At 44.1% G+C, this 7,742-nt stretch overlaps 1 long non-coding RNA gene across 1 annotated transcript; it reads left to right on the top strand.

Moving 5' to 3' along the window:
* Nucleotides 1–3,097: 3,097 nt before the first annotated feature.
* On the top strand, nt 3,098–4,823 carry LOC122946021. Its single transcript, XR_006391200.1, has 3 exons — nt 3,098–3,174; nt 3,311–3,406; nt 4,283–4,823. It is a non-coding gene; the product is annotated as an uncharacterized LOC122946021 (long non-coding RNA).
* Nucleotides 4,824–7,742: the final 2,919 nt, after the last annotated feature.

The raw sequence follows: 7,742 nt of genomic DNA, 5'->3' as shown, positions 1-7,742 counted from the left end.
CATCATCGGTTAAATTCCAGGTAATTGACTCTGTGAAGACGTCATCCAGAGGTGGTGATTGTGACCGGATTTTGCTACAAAAAGAGGCAAGATGGATTTTTCTGTTGAAAACCATTAAACCATCCGGCCTCAATGATGCCATTTCATATGTCCCTTTTATATGAATATACATCAGAAGTTTGTGATTTTTTCTAATTATATATGAGCCTCTGTCTACATATGTTTACTGTGTGTCGGCGCTCCTTAGGAGGATCCTTGTGTGTGGGTTCACTCCACTGTATATTTTGTTTTGTAATCTGCAGTGACAATGCATATCGAACCGCTATGAATTTCCCTGGTTACTATGCGGTGCATCGCGCTTTCCCTGAGACCAACATAATCCCTCCCGCTGCTTTGCCATTGGTGTTTCCTGTACCGAGCCTCCCGGCCGGATTGGCTGGCAGGCGGGGGGAGTGTCTAGCAGGGCGGGGTTTACCCTGTAAATTCCGGCGTTCTGAGGGCCGCTTCGCGGCCATTACAACGCCGGCTAGTCTGCACGCCAGCACGCTGCGCCTCAATCTAGAGGTTGTCAGCTTAGGTAGGGCAACAGAGCACAAGTGATACATCATATCTCACACTAGAGAAAGTTTGGTGCTAGTGAAATCACTCTGTTACTGCCTTCTGTCCGACATCACTGATGGTGGATGCCCTTAGCCTCGGTTAAATATACAACCTAGAGGTCTGGGTCTACACTGTCTGTGGTGTTTATGTTCACGGCCTCTGCCAGACATTAGTGTCAGAGGTTTTTGGGCTATATCATTGACAGTATATGCTTACAGCTTCGGTTAAATATACAACTGAGAGGTGGTGGCATATATTATCCTTGGTGCACTTACTCCTGATGAAATGCATATTTAATGCATAGAAACGCGTAGAGCTTATACTATCTAGGACAGGGGAGGGCTATCACAGCTCCAGACACACCTAGTGGAGCGATTTGTTGTTTGCCTGTACCTTATCCTGCACCTGTACTATATTAGTGCAGTGAATGTCTGCGTGCTGACATTCACTGTTAGGCAAGATACCTGGTTCTGTACCAGGCATTTACCTTGTTAGTACTAGGTACCCAGGTTCAACATCCTATACCTGTGGTATCTTAGCCCCCTTAGTGTTGGTGGGTTTTATTGTGAGATCCACAGTGGCTGTGTGCCGCCTGTGCGGTCGGCTTAGGTGAGACCCACTATTGTATGTAGATCTGTTGCTGCGGCTGCAGTGATTCAGCATTGACCCCTTATTCTAACAAAATAAATTAATATACATTTATTATTTTGTTTTAGCGTCCTACCTCCACTTATATTTGTTCATGAAAGTGGCTGAGCCTAAAAAAGATGATATGAAGGCGTCTGGTGAAGCTCTCATAGTGAGCCGTAAATGGAGAAGACCGACCTCCATGGAGACATGAACCAACTGTCTGCAGAGCACCTATCCATCCTGTGTAGCAGCGGGGAGAGAGGTATGCTGGACGATGACATCATCAACATGGCCCAAGATCTCCTGCAGATTCAGTTTCAGGACTTCCATGGCCTGCAGCCCGCCGCTGCTCTTCTAGTGCCCTGGTACAGCCTACAAAGAAAGGCTGTACAAATCCACTATGATGAGAACAGGGTGCACTGAATCATAACATGCTTCAGTAATGGTAGAATCCTGGTGGCCAACAGTATCAACACCAACAGACTGTCACGATCTATCTGTGAGCTGATCAATAACATCTATGGTCAAGTGCTCCTAGACCCTCTCAAACATGTGCAGTTTCTCCAAGTAGACCAGCAGAGAAACTGGAGAGCACCCGACAGGTTAGGAGGGTGATGAGGGACTGTTGGTCCCCCTTCCCCCTCCCCTTATGTTTCCCTGGTTAGGGGTAAAGAATAGTCCCCCGGTTTTGTGGTTGGAACAAAGGTTTGAACAGAGAATACGAAATTCAGAGTCTGCTATAATTTATCTTGATACATCTAGTCGAATATGTAATAATAAACCTCTCTCTTTTCCCTTCACAGGCTTATTGACGATCCGGGACCCCTCCTAATGCCGCATAGTATCCTTTGACACTACTCCAGATTGTTCTTATTTCTTTTTCCTTCTTTTTCCCCTTTTTCTTCTCTCTTTCTTTCTCTCTTCTCTTCGTCTTTTCCCGTTTATCATCTCTCACTCTCATTTATTACTATTAGTTATATCCGGCCTTCTTATTCTTCTAATATTACATTCTTCTTCTAATATTCTCATATCTATGTCTCAGTTTTTCCACATCCCTTCCCAGCCCCCCCCCCCTTAGTATTATAGTCTAATTTGAATAATATATAAAAAAAGAAAAAGAAAATAATGGTGATATGTGGTTGCAAGACCAGTTTGGTTCATTATGTCTCTCTTTTGAGGTTCGGTGAGAGGTGGAAAAAGGAAGTCACAGCTGGCGGCATTTGAAAAGGAAAGTTCGTGGTGAAGAGTTATTGGCGTACGTACACCCTGGGGAGCCAGGGTGGTATACCACATCGGAGGAATGGTTCGTGGAGGAGGTGGTGTTTTTTTATACCGTTTTGTTAAAGAAAATATTAGCTGTGGCCGATCATCACCCAGTAAAAGATTGGTTGATAAAACTAAGTTGTCGGAGTCTTTTTTGGGATAAGTTGGAAGGGGCCAGTGGTCCTCCCTTCTTTCCCTCCTTGCCCCATCCCCAGGTTAGTATCAGCAGTCTCCTATGACTGTGGAGTATTCGCAATAGCCTTTGCCTATGAATTTTTGGCAGATGACAGAAAACCCACAACAATTTACCAATACCACATGATGAGAAATCATCTCATATCCTAAAATATATATCAATTGGGTGGCTCTACAAAATAGGTAAGATGTATGGGTGCTCTATCAATAGATCCCCCCTATCAGTGAATAAAATGGATATTGAAAATGGATATTTTTAATATCCATCTCATATCCTGCCTGAAAAATGGCAGGATCACCGCATTTTCCAAAAATACTTAATTATTGACTCTGTTTCTTCTAAGATACGTAGAGTTTTGGGAGGGCCAACAGATACTCCCTACCTACCCACCGGATCATGTATCAGCTACAGTCCACACCACCCCAGATTACTACCAGTCATCCATGACATGGATGGGTCCTTGGCACACAGACCTGTAAGCACCGGTGAGAAACCATTGCCTTTCCTGCTGTTTTTAGTCAGCTCAGTAACCCTAATATACTGTTTATAATATTTGCATAGAGGGAAAGGGAGTTATTCCAGGCAGATGTCTGATCTTCATTCCTTTTACTTTCTTTGCAGAAAAAAGCATGAAGCCATGGTGTCGCTGTCTATACCCTGAACCTGAAAAGGGGGTCTTGGAGTTTGGACAATCAGCAGATGAAGATGCCACCATAGGTCCATACAGAGAAAACAGAACAAAAAATGTTTTTTACCCCTTTAAAAGGCGCCACAATCCTTCAGATAGAAATATATACTGTGTAGGTCCACTGGTTGGAACGTAACCCTCGATAGATTGAAGTCTCCAAAGTATTTCTTTGTATATGTGTATATATACGTATACAGACTTATAGTGTGCACATTTAAAAACTCATTTAGAGATCAATTGGAAAATGTCATAGTATAGATTAAAAGAAAAAGCAAATTTAACTCACTTCACCCAGGAGGCATCGGATGGGATAAACTCAAGACACCCTCCGAATTACCTCCTGCGCCTGGGTAGCCTGTAAGATCTCACGGAATGACAGCAGTCCAATCGTACTTCTTGACAAATGTCTTTATTGAACCACAGGGTAGGGGTGAAGGAATCTGCTCCTGATGAAGTTAAATTAGCTTTTTCTTTTAATCTATACTATGACATTTTCCAATTGATCTCTAAGTGAGTTTTTAAATGTGCACACTATAAGTCTGTATACGTATATATACATATATACAAAGAAATACTTTGGAGACTTCAATCTATCGAGGGTTACGTTCCAACCAGTGGACCTACACAGTATATATTTCTATCTGAAGGATTGTGAGCCTTTTAAAGGGGTAAAAAACATTTTTTGTTCTGTTTTCTCTGTCTTGACTCCACCCATTAAGGAATCTCCTTGATGGTTGTTTGCCCCTGGCAGCCTAATATCCCTCGAACACAAAATAAACGCAATCAATTACCTCCATCAATACTTTCGCAGGTCCTTCCTTTGGCACCCTGCTAGGTACTCTTGAACTTCTTCCCTGGAAGAATAGAGATTAACCCCCCTTCCTTTTTTATTTCCTCTACCATAGGTCCATGACATGGTGGCGACCAGCTTCACACCAGGATCGGACACTTCAAGAAGAAGAGGCAGGTTCCTCCGTCTCTTCTCACTACTGGACATGGCGTTACCGGACTCTTCGCAGTCAGATATATCATCTGCTGCATCAAAAGGCAGATTCCGGGCTCAGGATCTGATATCACAGTTTAACAGACTTTCTGCAGTCAGACCCGTTCACAGAACAACTTAATATTCTGCTGCAGCTTCCTCATACTGAGCCATGGAATTGACATAAAGAACGTAGTAATGACAATGCTTGATGTTTCTATATACATGGCAGCTGATAAGACAGGGGTGGGAAGCATTCTTGGAGAACCTGTAGCAGGACCTCAAAATGTGTGATCACCTTCAAATTAAATTCGTAGGACAACATCCTGTGGCAGTAGTAGAGTGGCCATGAACTGAGGTTGGGAACATTATTCTCGTGGGAATCTGTCACGGTCCCTCAGGTGACTGATGTTAGGAAATCAAGGAGATTGGCTGAGCGTGGAGGAATCTAACAGCCTCCTTGATTTCTCTTGATTCAGTGTTGATAGGGTTATTGATCTCTTCCCTTTTCTCAGCTGTTGCTCAGTGGTCATCACTTCTACCCTTCATAGTCTGACCCCACCCTTCTGACTATGCGGTAGATAGCTTCATTCATACTGTATGTATTTTGCAGCCCGCAAAACACGAATTTGATTTTTTTTTATAAATAAATGATATCGTTGTGACATCCTCGTTGCACCCTTTTGCGGATCCATTGTAACAAAGCGGAACGAGCTTGCAGACATACAGAGTTATTTCAGTTTTGTTTTTTTGCAGCCCCATTGAAATTAATTGTTCTGCATACGGTCTGCAAGGGACCACCAGAGCTGTCCCAGGGAGAAAAACAACCAAGTGGGCAACTTCTACAACCCATGGAAATTGCTGAATGCACACACATGTCTGCCGACAAAAAGATAGGTGTGGCCGATACCAACAGAAAACAGCTGCAGCGCAAGTTAAGCTCTGCTGTGGAGCCATTTCTTGTCCAGAATTCACAACCTGCTAAACTAAGACTGAAGAGAAAACTAAGGAGATCCATCTTGAAAAGTTTTCCAGTCCAAAAATCTATAGCAGGGAAGGGTGAGGTCTTGTTTTTGCATAGTGAGACAATGACGAAAATCCTTCAAATCTTGGACATGAAAGTGGCTTATTAGTTTCATATTGAAGCACAATGTGTTTCTGTTTGATGGCCGAATTTTCCACCAGCTCAGGGGGGTCGCGATGGGCAGTCCCTGTGCCCCGACTTTTGCGAACCTCTACCTGGGCTGGCGGGAGAGGGAGGTCGTGTTCTGTGAGGAGATGGAGCATTTCACCTCTGTCATCCCCCTTTGGATCAGATATATATTTGTTCCAGGAATTTGTTGCAGCCCTGAATATTAACACACTGGGGCTATTTTTTACGTCGGAGATTGACTCCACTGTCATTTCCTTCTTAGACCTCACCATTTCACTCAGTGCTGATGGGCACATCAGCACCAATGTGTTCAGGAAGCCGACGGCTACCAACAATTTGTTGAAATGGGAGAGTGGGCACCCTTTGGCCCTCAAAAGAGGGATCCCAAAAGGCCAATACTTAAGGGTAAGGAGGAATTGTTCAGATTTGGGATCTTATAAAGTGGCTGCAAAGGATCTTCAATACAGATTCCAATGTCGCGGGTATCCTCAGCGATATCTGAAACAGGCCTACCAACATTCATTGAGTACAAAAAGGGACCTTCTGTTATCCCCTAAAAAGAGAGACACGAGTGACAGCACGGTCAGGATCATCGGCACGTATGATAGTGCCCATGAGGCTGTACGTCAAGTACTCGTTAAACACTGGGATATACTCAAATCGGATCCCGACATTGGGAGCATGATTCCATCCAGACCCTTAGTCACCTACCGGCGTAGCAACAATCTACGGGATATGCTGACGCACAGTTTATATGTGGGTCCCAAATCAGTCTTGGTTGCGGAATTCGCTCACAGGGACTTTTCCCTGTGGATCGTGCAAATTCTGTAGATTTATAGACAAGACCAAGAGTTTTGCCAGCAGCACCCTAGAAAGGACCTTTTTTATCAGGTCATTTTACAACTGTAAGTCGGTTGGGGTTGTTTACCTCATGACATGTGGTTGCGGTATCAAATACGTTGGCAAAACCATCAGAGAGCTCAGGCGTCGCATTGGGGAACATATCTTGGACATCACGAACTTAAAAGATACCCCGATTGCACGCCATGTATTAGAATTTCATAATGGCAATGCATCATCGGTTAAATTCCAGGTAATTGACTCTGTGAAGACGTCATCCAGAGGTGGTGATTGTGACCGGATTTTGCTACAAAAAGAGGCAAGATGGATTTTTCTGTTGAAAACCATTAAACCATCCGGCCTCAATGATGCCATTTCATATGTCCCTTTTATATGAATATACATCAGAAGTTTGTGATTTTTTTCTAATTATATATGAGCCTCTGTCTACATATGTTTACTGTGTGTCGGCGCTCCTTAGGAGGATCCTTGTGTGTGGGTTCACTCCACTGTATATTCACTATTAGGTTTTGTAATCTGCAGTGACAATACATATCGAACCGCTATGAATTTCCCTGGTTACTATGCAGCGCATCGCGCTTTCCCTGAGACCAACATAATCCCTCCCGCTGCTTTGCCTTTGGTGTTTGCTGTACCGAGCCTCCCGGCCGGATTGGCTGGCAGGCGGGGGGAGTGTCTAGCAGGGCGGGGTTTACCCTGTAAATTCCGGCGTTCTGAGGGCCGCTTCGCGGCCATTACAACGCCGGCTAGTCTGCACACCAGCACACTGCGCCTCAATCTAGAGGTTGTCAGCTTAGGTAGGGCAACAGAGCACAAGTGATGCATCACATCTCACACTAGAGAAAGTTTGGTGCTAGTGAAATCACTCTGTTACTGCCTTCTGTCCGACATCACTGATGGTGGATGCCCGTAGCCTCGGTTAAATATACAACCTAGAGGTCTGGGTCTACACTGTCTGTGGTGTTATGTTACATTAGTGTCAGAGGTTTTTGGGCTATATTATTGACAGTATATGCTTACAGCCTCGGTTAAATATACAACTGAGAGGTGGTGGCATATATTATCCTTGGTGCACTTACTCCTGATGAAATGCATATTTAATGCATAGAAACGCGTAGAGCTTATACTATCTAGGACAGGGGAGGGCTATCACAGCTCCAGACACACCTAGTGGAGCGATTTGTTGTTTGCCTGTACCTTATTCTGCACCTGTACTATATTAGTGCAGTGAATGTCTGCGCGCTGACATTCACTGTTAGGCAAGATACCTGGTTCTCTACCAGGCATTTACCTTGTTAGTACTAGGTACCCAGGTTCAACATCCTATACCTGTGGTATCTTAGCCCCCTTAGTGTTGGTGGGTTTTATT

This window comes from Bufo gargarizans, chromosome 9, assembly GCF_014858855.1.
Source record: "Bufo gargarizans isolate SCDJY-AF-19 chromosome 9, ASM1485885v1, whole genome shotgun sequence".
Classification (NCBI taxonomy): Eukaryota; Metazoa; Chordata; class Amphibia; order Anura; family Bufonidae; genus Bufo; species Bufo gargarizans.
This window is presented reverse-complemented; position numbering and strand designations above follow the sequence as displayed.